General features: G+C 39.9%; 1 protein-coding gene and 1 pseudogene across 5 annotated transcripts in view; both read right to left on the bottom strand.

Moving 5' to 3' along the window:
• Positions 1 to 18794, bottom strand: part of NSMCE2 (NSE2 (MMS21) homolog, SMC5-SMC6 complex SUMO ligase) — a 226571-nt gene that overhangs the window by 30053 nt on the left and 177724 nt on the right. The window lies entirely within an intron of this gene.
• Positions 14057 to 16620, bottom strand: LOC103555756 (nucleophosmin pseudogene; annotated as a pseudogene).

Here is an 18794-nt window from a genome sequence, read left to right as displayed (position 1 = left end):
AACAGGAAAATCAGTTTGAAAATGTGAAAACCACCCACTGGAGCCAGTATTTTTCTTGTAACTATTATTTGAAGATGCACCAACCTGGAAGCCCAACCTATTCCTTTGTAGGCTAAAATGTGGCTTACAAAGAATTTTCAAACAAGGAATTCACATTCCCCAAAAGAGCTAGTTAGAGGCAGCTAATATTTAATCCTCCACGTTCCAGTCAGTGAAATGCCACACAGAGCAAATCAAACTGTGAACGTGGCCATGTGAATTTCCTTGTGGTCAACTGCTCTCATTTCTACTCTGCAACAGTTGCACTCAACAAGACCACCAGCATCCTCATTGCTTCTCAGAATCTGTTCTGTTCCTCATCATCTTTTCATAGCTTCCAACTCTGCACATAATCAGCATCCCTCTTGCCCCATCTCAACTTCTGACTGAGGCAGTGTGGCCGTGTGGAAGGAGCACGGGGTTCAGAGTCAGATCCAGGTGAATCCTGCCTCCCCTAGCTGTCTGATCTCAGGCAAGTCACCACCTCTCAGACCCTCAGTTTTCTCATGTGTAAAATGGGATAAGTCACCTGGCAGGACTGTTGTGAGGATTAAGTATTTAACTGAGTACCTAACTTAATTTGAGTAACTGATTACTTAATGTACTCAGCACATAATAAAGCACTCAAAAGGTTTTCTTTCTTTCCCTTCCCTTGGATTCCAGGACACTGGATGTGTCTGCTTTTGTTTTCTCCTTCCATTCTGTCTTTCCTGTCTTCTTCAAAACCCTTTCAATGATCCATTCCTACTGACACTGGGGTCCTGCTAGGCTTAACTTTCCCTATTCTTTTCCCCATTACAAGGTGCTGTGTGATAACATATTGCCTCTCCTGGTTTGTCATTTTCCTGGTCCTGTCTATTCATTTCCTTATTATAACGTCTCAGTACAGTGCCATATGCACACAGGGCCATAAATGATGTTTTCTGAGGATCTATCTTACCCAATACCACTATATTATCTGTTTAGATGACACATCAACCTACCTAACCACTTTGAACTTTTCCCTTTGGTCAAGCAATGCCTGGTTCTGAATCTTAAACACACTAAATCATCAGTAACTCTTACTACATACGATATATGCTTATCTTTCTTCTGTGATCCTTCCTCTTTTCATTCTCACTGGGTCACGTCACCACGTCAATGATCTGCCAAATAATCTCTAGTCATTTTCCATTTGTCCTTTCTGGAGCATAATTCAGGCTACTGTAAGAGGTTATGTTGGTTCCCCCCCACCCCACCAATCCTGTGCAATATTCCCCCATTTTGCTCCTTTCTTTGTTTATAGACAAAAATGGAAAATTTTAATTATCTCCTGGCTGGCTATCTACACCTTTCCTCCCAATATTCTCAGAAAGGCCTCATGGAAGGAGAGGACACAGGCTTAAATACTGTCTCCCTCAGGACCTCTGTGTTTTTGAGCAAGTTACCCAATCTTCCTGGGTGGGTTTTCTCACCTGCAAATGGGGAAACAACACCTGTCTGACGATAAAAACATTTTAGGTAAAACGCTAAACACGAGGCTTGGCACATGAGAGCTGTCAAGAAATGGGGCAAAGATGTTTCTTAACCCTCCACAACTGCTTCCCATCACCCAAGCACGCCACCACAGTCCTTTCACTGGCAGTGATGTGGAGTGCCAGGGTCCTCCCGTAACTTCCCTCTGGTATAAAACATGCCCAGGAACCTCACCCACTGCTTCTCACCTTCTTCCTAGGTTGCCTCAAAGTATTTCAGAACCCTTTTTAGCCCAATCCTTCTCAAACATTCTCTGCCCACCACCCCTATGCCATATCCCAAGTTCTCAAGGCCTCATCTCAAGATGTCCTTGAGGTGTCAACTCCCAATAAAGCCTTTCCTGATTAAATATAACGGACATTGTTACTTTCCAACCCCTGAGAAACAATTCCGTTTGAGCACGGGGCGATGGGAAGAACCCTGGTCGGATCAGGCCACTTGCTTCCAACTTGCTATGTGACCTGGGCTGAAGCACTTCACTCCTGCAAGCCAGGGAGGCAGACTGGATGTCTCCAAGCTCCTTCCAGGCTGGCAGATTAGATTCTCTGAATCCAATACACTGGGATCCCCGTCTTCTCTGCCTGTCAGTGTTGTTCTGTGGCTGTGTGAATAACCTCTGGGGCCCCCAGCCTCAGCACCCCTTCTCAAGGGCAGAGCCCCTTATCTGGGTAACTCACTCAGCACGGCCTGGAGCGCTGTGCTACAGACAGTGCTTCACGCGTGCACTGAGATGACAACCAGCAAAGCACCTCCAGTGAGGCACAGACAGCCGCCACTGGATGACTCAGACCTCTCTGCAAAATGGCTTAATTTAGCACCCTTTCAGTTGTCTAAAGAACAGACTCTGAGTAAAGAACGAAGTGAACTGAACACCCTTTAACTAATTTAACCTCACAATGGCCCTGTAGGGTCAGGAGTTTTTATCTCTATCACACAGATGAGAAAGTACAGACACAGACAGCTTCAGCCGCTTCTCCTGAGTCAACAGTGAACCCAGAGGCCTGGGGGAGTAGTGGAAAAAACCCCTGGATGGACCAGGAGGGGGATCTGAGTTCCAGGCAGGCCTCTGCCATTAACCACATGTGTGACCTCGGAGGAGGCACTTCTCGGGCCCTTTTTTCCTCATCTGGAAAACGGCCTTGAGCGGTGTTTCCTAAGCCTGGCAAGGTATCAGAACCAGAAGGAAAACAATATTAGAAACAAATCTAGATTCCCAGGTCCACTCTTGGAGATTCTCATTCTGTAGGTCTGGAGTAGGGCGCAGGACACTTTATTTTCTGTATGTGTTCCCATATGGAACAAAGGTCACTGGCAGTGATAAAAGCCTATGACACTGGATTCACAGTTTAGGGTTCCATTCAGACAACTTTGTCTCTTCCAAGTTCCAAAACCCATTAGATCATCTTAGCCTTCTCGTTTTCTCTTGAGGAGAACTCACACTGGACGATTTCCAAGCATATTGCATGGTAGCTTACCACATGCATGAGAACCCAAAGAATTTTGAAATCAAAGGTTGGTTCATAAGACTCACAGGGTCAAATAAAGAGGTAAGCTTGTTTTGACAGAAATCCAAGCTAAAGTGCAGAGCTTCTCCTTGAGCAGGCTTCTTGTAACGAACACGCAAGCTGAAGAGGAAAAGGGAAAGGCAGCAGGCTTGCTGTAGCAACACGCAAAGCTGCTTCTAAAAAGAAAGCCTGTGATACATCTGGATTTGCTTGCCTAAAGCTTAAAGATTCAGTGAAAGTCTTATTAACAAGGGAAGAACTAACCTTCGAATCTGTTCACTTTGTAAAAGGAGCACTCTTATCTAGCGAAGGTCTCCCACGCGTGCCAGGCTCCTCGCTAAAGCATTTCACAGACACTGCTCCATTTCACTGACACCACTCTAACACAAGTACTTTTATTCACATTTTATTGAAAACTGAAGTTCACAGGACTAGCCAAACCCAGGTATATTTGACTCCATAAACCATGCAATACTACAAACATGACCTTAATATCTAATGCACCTAAGGTCAAAATTTCTAGAACACGTAACATTGACTAGGAAGGCTCAGCAAATCTGTTAAATTTCTAAGAATCTATGAATTGGGGACAAAAATATGTCCTTTACAGAATTCTCAAATTTGCTTTACTTAGGGGAATTTGGACAAAGGGGAAATGGATAATACATATAATTTAGAAAATTTGAATCCAACTCCCATTTTTGGTATTGGTGTGCTTGTGTATGTGCCCTTGAAAAGCCAGTCTTCCTGTCTGTGGTCCCATATCAGCGGTGAGGATGACAGGAGGTACCAACATGGCAAAGATGATGTGAGCACTGAGTCCACAAAGCAGCTTTGATCTCTTTAGAGAAAGGTGCCAAGTAAATGAAATATGGGACTACTATTTGTCTTTGCCAAGACCAAAGCTGACTGAAGTTTATAAGCACCCTGGAGACCAGACTTCCTCCATTGCTCTCTCAAATTACTGAATTTTACCCCTGCAAACACGTTTGTGATTGCAAATAGTGGACTATCCTATCCACTGCAACTTGACTGCTGCTTGGAATTTGAAATATAGTAAGCTTGTCTTAAATCACTTGCAAGGGGATTTGGGTTCCCAAACAGTGAAGTCCCTTCTTACAACATGGTCTGATTTTGAAGGTAGCCCCCCAAACTGTGCTATTATAAAGCATTAGTAGGAAAGCGTATACAAAGAACTCAGCTGTTTCCTGTTAAAAAGTAAAGAAGAAAATCAAATTTTTTTAAATTTCAGGAAGAAGAAAATTTATGGTTTTCATCTTTCACAGGCTGAGTTTTCCTACCCTATTTGAGGCTACACTGTCCCATTGCATAGCATTTGACATTTACACAGCGTTTTACAATCTGTTTGTTATCTTATGTTCACAGGCACCCCATGAGGGAGGGCCCTGGGTACCGATAACCATTTCACAGGTGAGGGAACAGTCACAGGAGGCTAATGACTTGTTCGAAATTATGGGAAACCTTTCTTCCTTAATATATGACATTTTACCACCTCTTTCAGAGAGTGTATGCACAAACAGAAAAACCTAATGCATAATGGGAACACGTTGGGGTTTCTCTTTTAGTAGACTCAGGACTCCATTAAAACTGAAAGGAGCCTGTGGCCATCTAGTCCACACCCTGAGCTTTACAGACCTCGAGTGCTCAGGCCTCAGGCTCTTTAGAGCCAGTGTCAGGATAACCCCGACTCATGTGGATCCGAGACCCACAGGTTGCCCATGTCAACTGCCCCTCCTTTTTGCGATGGGAAACTCTAAAGGGCTAGCTCCAAATCCCACTTTCTTTAGCATCTTGTATACATTCAAGGCTTAAGAAATGACTGTCATTAGATGTGGAATTAAATCTAGAGTCCTCCAGGTGCAAGCTTATCAGCCGGTCCATGACGTCCTCAAACCTTAGAGTAGATCTGTGTTTCTCTGAGGCGAGCCTTCCTCCCTGAGGTTTGAGATGGGAGGGCCATAGAGATTTCCAGTCTTCTTCACAGTGGGCCAAAAAGCTAATTCTGTGTTCCCCTAGCAAGAGAGCAGCTTCATTTCCATCCGTCTGAAAGCCACACGCTCCGCATACTTGAAGGTACCCATTTCCTCCCTTTCCTACCTCTTCAACCCTCCCCTTTCAGCTTACCCATTTTTGCCTCTGATTCTCACCCTCACTGGCCTAAAGCTCAGTGGTTCTAGGTGGTGGTGGTGGTTCTTTTGAAGGGGCCTGGAGAGAAATGGCAGTAACAACCATTCTTACTACTACTATCACCACCATCTACACCTACCATCTACTACCACCTACCACTACCACCAACCATTTTACTGAGTGCTCAATATGTTCCAGGCTCTGTGCTCAGTGAATTCTGTGTGAGTTAACCCAATTCACAGTGTCTCACTACAACCCTATGAGGCAGGTCACAAATATTATACCTGTTTTACAGATAAGAAAACTGAGGCACAGAGAAGTAAATTTGTTCAACGTCACACAGCTACTAAGTTTGGTCCCAGAGGCCACACTCATTACCACTCTATACGTAATGGGGCCACAAGATAAAAAGGGCCTCCAGACTCTCAGGTTTGTCCAGGGGCATCGGAACATGTGTGTTGCTTGAGAATAAGATCATCTGGCAATGAGGCTCTCTATAAGCAAAGGCAGATGCTGATTCCAATAGAAATCAACATAAACACCTAACCCCGACTGTAAACAAAGCACTATATTTGTTCAAAAGGAAATGTTCCTGTTAACTAAATAGAAAGGAAACAGGATATCGAGAAACAATGGCAATTCAAAGGTTTTGTGGCAGCTTTGAAGGAAGAGCCAAGCTGATGCAGCCAGCCCTGCTCACAGCTGAGAGCTCCTGCATGGCGAGCTGCTGCGGGCCCCCAGACTGAAGGAACCTGGGCAGCAAGAGCAAGACTGTATCCGGTTTTAAACACTTCCAAGAACACCCTCATTACTGTCTTAATCTATTAAGAAAGGGTGCCCTGCTGTGGACTGCGGTCAGGCTGGTCTCGCTCTACTTCACACTTGGTTTCCCAGGTGGGGGCGTCACTGAGGGATGAGGCCTACCTTGATGCTGCTGCAACAGGATTCAAGGGTGGTTTTCTCTGGATCTAAACTCACAGCTCAGTCTTGGGTGAGTATGGACAATGCTCCTCACATTTCTTTGGGCTGCAGACTGTTTGAGGGGACGGGTGAGATGTAGAGAAGGCACTGAGCTGGGGTCAGGAGGTCTGAAGGGTCCCACTGAAGCAGTAACCAGACATTTCCTCATCTTTGAGAGGATTGGGACTAGATGACCTGAAATGTTGTTTCTAATTATAACATTTTAAGATTATAACTCCCCTGCCACTAAAAGAAAGAAAGAAAGAAAGAAAACACCAGAAAATGGAAACCCAGCTGCCTGGAGTTAATGGAAAGTCTGACACTGCTTCTGATGAAACACGATGATGGATACCCTATCACTGATTCATGCCAGAAACCAAACAGTAAAGGTTGAGATTTTGTGCAGCAGCCTCTGAATCATATGGAGGATCCTCAAGACCACACTTTGAAAATCCCTGAGTTGGGCTCTCACGAGAGAACTACTCATCACCCACCTCTGGCTTGGCAACTAATCAAGTTCCCAAACCAGCAGGACTCAGCGTCCAGATTTCCTCCAATGAAAACATGTGTCAAGACACTCCTTGTGCTGGGCACAAAACTCAGTCCTGGCCCTCAAGGTGCTAAGGCAGTCATTTACACATTCATAGCTCTTCACGGGCTTTTACAGACATTTATTTTACTTTCTCTTCACTAGAAGTTGATGTGACAGCATGGGAATTGATCCTTCAGTGGGGAATACAGTCATTATACATAGCTCCAGCTCACCTTGCACTAATGCGTGATCTTATAAATGATTTAGGAATCTCTTCTAAGGACAGACGCATCTTGAAGGTTCCTAGAATTGGGTTTAGAACATGCCACTTGCAGACATGATTCTGACAGTCAGTTTCAATGTGATGACTAAAAAAAAATGATCAAAAGAATCTGTAGAAAAGAGTCTATGAAGAGTCTTTGGGTGACGTCTGCCTCTTAAAAGTGATTGTCCAAACTGAAAAAACGACTAATGCTATTTCCTCAAAAGTTAGTGTCACTAAAGCAAACACTTTTAAAAAAGGTATTTCCTTGTGCTAGAAAACCTCACCCATAATTATGATAGCTCTCAAATACGGCAATCTTGGATTGAGGAGGAGCTCTTTAATACATACTAATCTCAAAAGATTCAAAGAGAGTTCCTAGATGTCCTATTTGTTAATCCATTCAGACCTTTTCAGAGACATGGAGAATCTTTGTAAACCCATTCATGATAATACCTATGATAATTAGTTACCTAATATGGTTTTGCCTTTAAATCCCTCAACAATTATATACGTATATTTTGTAGTTACTTATACCATCTTAAAGAAATGGGGTCCTTCAGGTCGAACATTCAATCTATAACATTGCTCAAGAAATCTTACTTTCAACACCTTTTATTTCCTTACATTCTGTGCCCAATGTTTATATGAAAAATACTTCTAACCTTCTTAGTTCTGTATCCGCTCTCTTGTAATATGGCTGTAGCTCTCATATATTACTAAAAAGTTTATTTTTAAGCACAATATAAAAGATCTTTTGAAATATTATACACTCTCCAATCTGATCAAGAAATGAGGCATGAAATATTTACTTATTGAAGACAAAGCCAGAAAATCAATTTCTTAACCCAGAATAATCTTTAAAGTCTTCTATAAAGGTGACATTCTATAATGATTCAAAAGGACACAACAAACTGGATTATATTTCAATTATATCTTTCAATTGGTAGTAATACTCAATTGGCAATTATATTTCAGTTGATAATTGCCAATTTTTGGTTTTCTCTTTCCTTCTCTCTTTTTTTCTTTTTTTGAGGAAGATTAGCCCTGAGTTAACATCTGCCACCAATCCTCCTCTTTTTGCTGAGGAAGACTGGCCCTGAACTAACATCCGTGCCCATCTTCCTCTACTTTATATGTGGGACGCCTGCCACACCATGGCTTGAAAAATAGTGTGTAGGTCCACACCCGGGATCTGAATCAGTGCACCCAGGGCCGCCAGTGAGGAATGTGTGAACTTAACTGCTGCACCACCAGGCCAGCCTCTCTCCATATCTTTTTTAACCAGAGTTTTCTTTTTAAATTTATAAAAGAATAACTGCATGCAAACAGTTAAAAAATTCAACAGAAGTGAATAAAATGAGAAGTAAAAGCCTCTGTCTCTTGTCCACAAATCCACAGTCCCAATCTTCAGAAATAACTGTTAGGTTTTTGTGTATGCTTCAAGAAATCCCTTACACACACACACATACACACACACACACACACACACACACACACAATGTATGTATTTGTATACACACACAAAATATATAAACAGACACATACATAGATACACAGACACATATAATGTCTATCTTTCACTCAAAAAGAGATCATAGGTTAATATGTCTTGTTTTGCACCTTGCTTTTTACATGTAATAATATATTTGGGGGATCATTTCATATTGGCACAAACAGGTTGACTTCATTTTTAAACAAAGCTGCTTAATATTCTATTTTATAGATATTTTTATAGGTATCTAGAATTCATTTAATTAACCCTCTAATAATGAACATTTAAGTAGTTTCCTGACCCCCTCTTTTACTGAGCTATAATTGACAGCCAATGAACTAACATTTAAAGTGTATAACCTTTCTGCTCCTCCTCCCCACACACAGGCAACAACTGATCTGTTTTCTGCCACTTTAGGTTAACCTGCATTGTAAAAAAATGCATATAAATAGAATCATAGTATCTGCTGCTTTTTGGTCTGGCTCCTCGCTGCATGTATCAATACTTTGTTCCTGCTTTTTTGCTGAGTGTTATTACATCCTATGGATATACCCACAGAATGTTTATCCATTCATCAGTTGGTGGACATTTGGATTGTTTCCAGTTTTCAACAATTATAAATAAAGCTGCTATGAACATCTGTGTAGTGGAAGTCTTTGTATGGACATATGCTTCCCATGCCAGGAATGGGATGGCTGGATCATATGGTAGGTAGATGTTTAACCTTTAAAGGAAGAGTTGAATTGCTTTATTGGATTATTTTCTTATTATTGAGTTTTGAGAGTTCTTTTTGCATTGTTTTTAAGTCCTTTATTACATTTGTGACTTACAAATAACATTTCCCAGTCTGTCATTCGTCTTCTCATTCTGCTAAGAATATGGTTCAAAGGGCAGAAGTTCTTAATTTTGATGAAGTCTAACATACATTTTTTGATGTATTGTTCTTTTGCATTGTATCTAAGAAAGCTTTGCCTAAACTAAGATCACAGTTTCTCCTATATTTTCTTCTAGGACTTCTATGCTTCTAGGTTTTACATTTAGATGTATGACCCATTTAGTTAATTTTTATATATGGAGTGAGATATGGATCGAAGTTTATTTTTTAAATATATGGCTATCCAATTCCCACAGGAGCATTTGCTGAAAAGACTCTCATTTCTCCATTGAATTGTTTTTGCATGTTTGTGGAAAACCACAGAGCTGTCTTTGCACCTTTGTGGAAAATTGGCTGCCTACGTATGGGTCTATTTCTGGATCCTATTCTGTTCCACTAATCTCTTTGACTGTGTCTGTCTATCTTACCACACTGTCTTGATTACTATAGCTTTATAAGTCTTGAAGTCAGGTAGAGTACGTTCTCTCACTTTCTCATTTTTCAGTTATTTTGCCTGCTCTAGGTCCTTTGTATTTCCATATGAATTTCAGAATAAGCTTGTCAATTCACACACACACACAAACACACACACACGAGCTCTTGGGATTCTGACTGAGGTTGCTTGAATCATCAGAGCAATGTGGTGAGAAATGACACCTTAAGTACACTGAGTCTTCCAACTCATTAACATGGTGTATCTCTCCATTTATCTAGGTCTTCTTTGAGTTCTCTCAGCAATATTTGGTAGTGTTCAGTGCGCAGTTATTGCATATCTTGTCAGACATATTCATAGATATTTCATGTTTTTTTAATGATACTATAAGTAGCATTCAAAATTTTTTCAATTTCTGATTGTTGCTAGTACATAGAAATATAATTGATTTTATTGATCTTGTATTCTGCAAATTTGATAAACTCACTTATTAGTTCAAGTAGCTTTTTTGGAGATTCCATTGGATTTTCTGCACAGATGATCATGTCATCTTCACATAAAGACCGTGTTACTATTTCTTTCCAATCTGCATGCTTATAATGTTTTTGCTTGCCTTATTGCACTTGTTAGAATCTCCAGTACAATGCTGAATAGAAGTGGTAAGAGCAGATACCCTTGCTTGTTTCCTTAGAGGACAAGCTTTCAGTTTTTCACCATGAAGGATGATGTTAGCTGTTGTTTTTTCATAGACACCCATTATTAGCTTTAAGGAGTTCCCTTCTATTCTTAGTTTGCTGAGAGTTTTTATCAAGAATCAATAATGGATTTTGCCAAATGCTTTTTTTGCATCTATTGAGATGATCATTATGATCTTTCTTTTTTTGGTTTGTTAATATGGTGAATTACACTGATCAAATTCTGAATGTTAAACTAAACTTGCATTCCTGAAATAAACCCCACTTGGTCATGATGTACTGTCTTTTAAATACATATTTGAATTCCATTTGCTGAAAATTTGTTCAGAATTTTTACATCTATGTTTCTGAGGGATATTGGTCTGTAGTTTTCTTTCTTATAATAACTGTGTCTGGTTTTAGTAGCAGGGTAAAGCTGGCCTCAAGGAATGCATCAGGTAGTATTCTTTTCCTCTTCAATTTTCTGCAGGAGTTTGTGTAGAATTGGTATTATTTCTTCCTGAAATATTTGGTAGAATTCATCATGAACCCATCTGGGCCTGGAGTTTTCTTTGTGGAAATGTTTTCTAACTACAATTCAATGTTTTTACTAGATAGAGCACTATTTAGGATATCTAATTCTTCATGAGTGAGCTTTGGTAGTTTGAGGCTTTAAAGGAATTTGTCCATTATTGGGTTAATTGGCATAAAGTTGTTCATAACATTAACTTATTACCCTTTTAATACGTGTAGCACCTGTGCTGATGTAACTTCACTCATTCCAGATACTGGTAATTATTATAATGTTTCTGGTTTTCTCCTCCTTGGTTTGGTTAGAGGTTTATCAATTGATCTTCTCAAACAAACTGCTTTTGGTTTCACTGGGTTTTTCTACTGATTTTCTGATTTCTGTTTGACTATGTTCCACTGTTATCTTTATTTTTTCTTTTATTTGATTACTTTGGATTTCATTTGCTCTTCTTTTCCCAGATTTTAGCCTGGAAGCCGAGGTGATTTACTTGAGATCTTCCTTCTTTTCTAATATGGGCAAGTGTTTGATGCTATAAATTTCCCCCTAAGTATTGCTGTAGCCGCACTCCATACATTTTCACGTCGTGTTTTCATTTTCATTTAGTTCAAAATACTTTTTAATTTCTCTTTGACCACAGGTTATTTAGAAGTATTCAGTTTTCAAACATTTGGAAATTTTCCAGACATATTTCTGTTATTGACTTCTAATTTAATTCCACTCAGGTCAGAGAACGTACTTGATATGACTTGAATTTTATGGAGAACGTACTCAAGATGACTTTAAATTTGTTGAGACATGTTTTATTGTCCAGAATAGTTTCTTTTCGTAAATGCTGCATATGGACTTGAGAAGAATGCATATTCTGCTGTTGTTAGGTGAAAAGTTCTGTAAATGTCAAGATGAAGTCTGGTGATGATTTTATTCAAGTTTTCTATATCCTTACTGATTTTCTGAATACTTGCTTATCAATTGTTGAAATCTCTGACTATAAGTGTCGATTTGTCTATTTTTCCTTGCAGTTCTATCAGTTTTTATTTCATGAATTTTGAAGCTTTGTTATCAGGTGCATCAGTGTAAGTCCTCTTGATAAACTAAGCCCTTTACCATTATAAAATGACCCTCTTTATCCCTAGTAATATTCTTTTCTCTGAAATCTGCTTTGCCTGATTAACATAGTTGCTTCAGCTTTCTTCTGATTAGTGTCAGCATGTGCTTCCATTCTTTTACTTTTATTCTATTTGTGTCTTTATATCTAAAGTGAGTTTCTTGTAGGTAGCATATAGCAGGAGCTTGCTTTTATATTCAGTCTGATAATCTGTCTTTTAACTGCTATCCTTAAGCCATTTACATTTAATGCGTACTGACATGGTTAAGTTCAAATTTACCATCGTGCTACTTTTTTTCATTTGTCCCATCTGTTCTTTATTCCTTCTTCTCTCTTGCTTGATAACTTGTTTTTTTAAAGATTGGCACCTGAGCTAACATCTGTTGCCAATCATTTTTTTCCTTCTCCTCCCCAAAGAAGCCCCCCAGTACATAGTTGTATATTTTAGTTGTGGATCCTTCTAGTTGTGGCATGTGGGACGCCGCCTCAGCATGGCCTGATGAGTCATGCCATGTCCGTGCCCAGGATCCGAACCAGCAAAACCCGGGGCTGCTGAAGCGGAACATGTGAATTTAACCACTCAGCCACAGGGCCAGCCTCGACCTGGTAACTTTTGCACTGAGTATTTCTTATGATTCCATTTAATCTTCCTTGTAGACTTATTAGTTATAATCCCTTGCTGTAGTATTTTAGTGGTTACTTTACAGTACTTATCTTTGACTTATCACAGTCTACCTTCAAGTGATATTATACTATTTCATGTATGTTATATGAGACTTAAAACAGTCTACTTCCATTTCTCCCCTCCTGGCCTCTGTGCTATTGTCGTATATTTTACTTTAACATATGATATAAACATTATTATTTCTGCTTTAAAAAGTCAATAATCATCTAAAGAGATTAAAATAAAAGGAAAAAATCTTCAAATATACCTATATAGTTATCATTTACAGTGCTCTTTATTTCTTTGTGTAGATCCAGCTTTACATTTGGTATCATTTTCTTTCTTCTTAAAGAATTTCCTTGAACATTTCTTCTAATGCAGGTTTGCTGGTGATGAATTCTTTCATATTTTGTACATCTGAAAAAATATTTATCTCATTTTTTTTCAAAGATGTTTTTTCTGGGTATAGAATTCTAGATTGAGAGTTTTCTTCCCTTGCAGTACTTTAAAGATTTTGCTCTACTGTTTTCTAGCTTGCAATTATTGTTTGTGAAAAATGTGCTGTCATCTTTATATTTATTTTGTATGTAACATGTCTTTTTCCACTCTGATTGCTTTTAAGGATTTCCCCTTTATCACTTGTTTTAAGCAATTTGATTACAGTATGCCTCGATGTTGTTTTCTTCATGTTTCTTGTGCTTGGGATTTACTGAATTTGGATCTATGGGTTCACAGTTTTCATCCAATTTGGAATATTTTCAGCCATTATTTCTCTAAATAGTTTTTCAGTTTTTCCCTCTCTCTTCTCTCCTTTGGGAACTTCAGTGAAACACGTATTTGATTCCTTGAAATCGTCCCACAGTTCACTGGTGCCCTTTTTATACTTTGTTTTTACTTTACTGAGTTTATTTCACATGCATATTTTTGTCTCCCCACCACTTCCATTTGTCTGACTACCACTACTACTATGTCCTGTTATAACATTCCATACATACTGAAAACCAAGCAAAGGATGGAGTTCCATCTTTAAAAACTAAACAAGCATTTTGGACAACACATCTTGCCAATGGAACCTGGAGAATATTTATCAGACGTGGTAGGGAAAGTCCCCACTCTGAATTATAAAAAGGATAGCCAGATATCAACTGTTACAGAAACGAAATAGGATGGAAAATTATCACAAATTGTTTAAACTATTTTCTTTCATTTTTTTTTTTTTTTTTAGGAAGATTAGCCCTGAGCTAACATCTGCTGCCAATCCTCCTCTTTTTGCTGAGGAAGACTGGCCCTGAGCTAACATCCATGCCCATCTTCCTCTACTTCATATGCGGGACACCTGCCACAGCAGGGCTTGACAAGCGGTGCCATGTCCACACCTGGGATCCGAACCGGTGAACCCCAGGTCACCAAAGTGGAACGTGCGAACTTAACTGCGGCACCACCAGGCTGGCCCCTAAACTATTTTCTTAAAGAGACTTCCTCCACTGCCAGAGATCTTGAATAGCCTCCTGGTCAGTCATCCAGAAGCAATTCTTCACATAATTGATGAACTTGGCTTCCACTTTGGGAAGAGAACCGCCTTTTTCTATACTTGCTTGCACTTTGGCTCTAATGTCTTCTACAGAACTAAGTTCTTTTGGTGTTTTAAGAGTTTTCCCTGTTTTTTGAAGGATTCTTGACCTTTTGATTTTGGTGTTGATAGTTTGGAGTCTTTCCCATTCTGGTTTTATTTTTGTGCATTTTTGGCTGGAGTATCTCGTACAGATTTCTTTGCTGGAAGTTTTTCTTCAGCTTCCGCCTCATCAAAATCATCATCATCATCTTCATCTGGGCAAGTTTTTACTTTTTTCTGTCGAACCTTGCTACCACTTCCAGGGGCAGAAGGCATTCCAGATATACTAAAGAGTTTCACATCCTTCTCCTCTTCATCACCTGATTCTGCATCTTCTTCCACAGCTACTAAGTGCCATCCACTAATTTGCACAGGCCCTGAACCACACTTCAATTGTAAGATCACAGGTGGTGTTATTTCAAAGCCCCCAAGGGAAACTGTTGGCTGTACAGACATTTTCAAAGTTGCCAGTATTACTTTAATTGGACTGCCTTCATAAGTCATTGCCTCTGCTTCAACAATGTGCAATTCATCCTTTGCATCAGCCCCTAAACTGACCATTCTTAAAGATAACTAGTGTTCATTTTCAGCATTTTCCACCTTAGAGTGATAATCTTTGTCAGCATTTAGTTCACAACTCAAAAGATAGTTCTGGGGCCTCAGGGGGCTCATGTCCATGTCTTCCATGGGGTGGTGGCACGCACTTAGGTGGAGAGAAGGTGGATGGAGAAAAACGACCACTGTGAATCACACTGTGGAAAGTTGTTTTTTAAGTCTTCTTTGTTTCATTTTGAATAGTTTTTATTGCTATGTCATCCAGTTTATTGGTCTTTTCTTCTACAATGTCCATGCTATCATTAGTCCAGCCAGTATGTGTTTTTTCCTTTTTCTTTTTTAAAGATTTTACTTTTTCTCCCCAAAGCTCCCCGGTACATAGTTGTATATTCTTAGTTGTGGGTCCTTCTAGTTGTGGCATGTGGGACGCCGCCTCAGCATGGCTCAATGAGCAGTGCCATATCCGCGCCCAGGATTGGAACTGATGAAACACTGGGCCGCCTGCAGCGGAGCGCGAGAACTTAACCACTCGGCCACGGGGCCGGCCCCTCCTTTTTTTAAATCTCAGCCCATTGTAGGTTTCATCACTAGAAGTTTAATTTGAGTCTTTTAAAAATATATCTCTCTCTCTCTTTCATGTCTTTACTTAACAGAGGCAATCATCTTTCCTTTAGCTTTCTGAACATATGGAATGCAGTCATAGCAATTGTTTTAATGCCTTTGCCTGCTTATTTTTATATCTGTCTCATTTCTGGGTCAGTTTCAATGGATTGATTTTTTTTCCCTCATTATATGTTGTATTTTCCTGCTACTATGCTTGCCCAGTAATTTTTGATTGGATGCCAGACATTGTGGGATGATGTTTATTTTTGTCTTCTTATGAACATTCTTGAGTTTTGTTTTGGGATAAAGTTAGAGTAATTGGAAACAGTTTGATCCTTTTGGGTGTTACTTTTAAGATTTGTTCAGGGTAACCAGAGCTGGGTTTAATCTATGGTTAATTTTTCTCCTCTATTGAAGCAAGACTTTAATGCCCCTGAATTATGAAATTTTTTCCTTTCTGGCTGTTGAGAACAGACATTTATTCCCATCCCTGTGAGTTCCAGGCAGTGTTCTTTCTAATCCTTTAGATTGTTCTTTCTCTGGCCTTGGGTTGTTTTCTCATATGCATGTGTATGCACCTGTATCATCTGTACTCAAGTCAAGACTCAAAGAGACCTCCTTGCTTTCCAGATTTCTGTCTTTGTGCAGCTCTCTATTCTAGTTTAGCCATTTTGGTTTCCCTGGAAACCTACCTACATCTCCTCTACTCAGGGAGACCACAGGAAGGTGCCTTCATTTTGCCTCCCTGTACTGTGGCCTGGAGACTCTCCAGGTAGTAAGGTGGAGCAATCATAGGGCTCATTTTATTTCCTGTCTTCAAAGATCTTTGCCTTCTGATGTGTGACATCCAATATCTTGAATGCTATTGTTTCATATAATTTGTCTATTTTTTTTCCTTTTTTTAAAAGTTTCAGGTGGAGGTTATATGTGGTCCCTGTTACTTCATCTTGATCAGAAGCTGAAGTCTTGCTTCTAGTTGTTGGCTGATATAATACATGCTGCAGTAAAGATCACTGCATACATAGGGGTTTTGATTCAACTTGTGGAGCTATCTGCTGAATAAATTATTTAAGGTGTCATTGTTAGGTTAAAGGTAGGTACATTTTAAACACAGATGATTTTGCCAAATTGCCCTCCAAAAAGGTTTTACCAATCAATGCTCCTACCAACAGTTTCTGAGAAGGCCTGCTTCCCCCTATACTCTACAACACTGAGCATTATCAAATGTGGACATCTTTACCACTCTGATAGGTAAAAGTTATTTTATTTTCATTTCTTTAAAGTTAAACATCTTTTTATATGCTTACTGGTGCCTGGTATTTCTTTTTCTGGAACTGCCTATTTATGTCCTTTGAATTTTTAGAAAATTGGTTTTTCATTTTCCTATTGATTTGTAAGAATTTGTGCAGGAAATTACCCCTCTATCATATGAGTTACAATTTTTCTCTTCAGTTGATGGTTTATTTTCTGACAAACCATCAGGGCGGTTTTTTATGCCATGAATAATTTTTAAATTTTTAATGTAGTCCAAGTTATCAATCTTTTTCCTGTATGGCTTCTGGATTTTGTATATTTTCTGGATGCACATATGTACATGATAGTAACAGTTTATATCATAAATTCATAGTTAATAAGAGAGACAGTTTAGTTTCTTTTTTTTTTCAGTAAACTGAAGTTAGATAACAGTCTTGCTATACTGAGTTCATGTAACATGCTGATCAAGATCTCTGATGGACAACTATCGTTTTTTTTTTGGAGGAACGTTAGCCCTGAGCTAACATCTGCTGCCAATCCTCCTCTTTGGGCTGAGGAAGACTGGCCCTGAGCTAACATCTGTGTCCATCTTCCTCTACTTTATATGTGGGATGCCTGCCACAGCATGGCTTGATAAGCAATGCGTAGGTCCACACCTGGGATCCGAACTGGCAAACCCCGGGCTGCCAGAGTGGAGCACACGAACTTAACTGCTACACCACCAGGTGGCCCCCGCAATTGTCTGATTAATAAAACTTGGAAGACATAAATTATTACTTGTAAACGCAGTTTGGTAAGGAAGAATTTCAAAGCATGGAGGAGTGTAGAGATATAAAAAAGGGATCTTTCCAGGAACCACTGGCTTTAAATGATAGTCTTATTTTTCCCAGAAGGGACCCATATTTAGGGTTTGCTGGGAAGGTGGAGGGATGATGGGAAACCAAAGCAATGGTTATTCTAAAACATGTTGGTTGGTCATAAGATAGTTCCTAAAGCCTGAAGCCTCCCGTGAAAATTCCAGCAACTTCTCCCTCCGCTGGATGAGCAATGTACTTACTGCCAGTGTCACAAACATACTTAGAATAGTCTTTGTAACTTGTCATATATTTTCTTCATTTTGTTGCCTAATTGCTTTCGGGAAGTTCCATTTTCCCAACCAGGCGGTTAGCCACTTGAGAGTAGGGCCTTGGGTCATATGCTTCCCACAGTAATGAGCTTAGACACATATAGTTGAATTGGGTTGTACTGAGCTTCTAAGCATGTGCTGTTGAAGTTAGGGAAACTGTGTAGAAATTACCTCAAATTAGAAGAACAGAATCCAAGAGGAGGGTCTGCTATTCGTTTGCTTAACCAGGGACGGCGCTTGTCATCATCAAGCATTAGACACAGGCAACTGTCTAACAAGGAAAATGAACGCAGGGGCGCCGGAAGGGAAGACCCTTCCACAGAAAATACAAGTGCTAAAGAGATCAAGTTTTCTCTTAGCGCAGTTACAGCGAGTAATTTACAGTGAGTAAATAACCATGGGACTTAAAATTGCAAACGATCATATTTCCTCAGGGGAAAGGAACCAACCTCCAGACAGGTTCTATGACACGTGACGATGAAGGACGGAGAGCTAACATTTAACGCTTAACAGGTACCCAGAGCTGTCCTAATATGCGTTTTTCATGAATTAGCTAATTGAATCCTCACAAGCCCATGTGGGAGATACTATTATTCCCATTTTATAGGTGAGAAAACTGAGGTTCAGGGACATGTAAAATTACTTAGGTAACACGAGAAGGCAGTGTGATTTGAGCACAGGTCTCTCTGACTCCAAGCCCAGCCTTGACTATGCTGTAATGAACCTCGTATCATCCTCAGAGCAACCCCGATAGAAACTTTCCCACATTGCTGCTGGGGAATCTGCAGCTCTGAGGTATGGCAACTGCCTAAGGCCCATGTGGGTCTTTCCGGCTCTAAAGCTTACATATTACTGTTTTGCTACCTGGAGGCTCACATTCCCTACTCCTCTACTCTGCCTGTCCCC

The sequence above is a fragment of the Equus przewalskii genome, chromosome 8 (assembly GCF_037783145.1).
Source record: "Equus przewalskii isolate Varuska chromosome 8, EquPr2, whole genome shotgun sequence".
Taxonomy (NCBI): domain Eukaryota; kingdom Metazoa; phylum Chordata; class Mammalia; order Perissodactyla; family Equidae; genus Equus; species Equus przewalskii.
The sequence above is the reverse complement of the archived record's forward strand: the minus strand, read 5'-3'. Positions and strand labels throughout refer to the sequence as shown.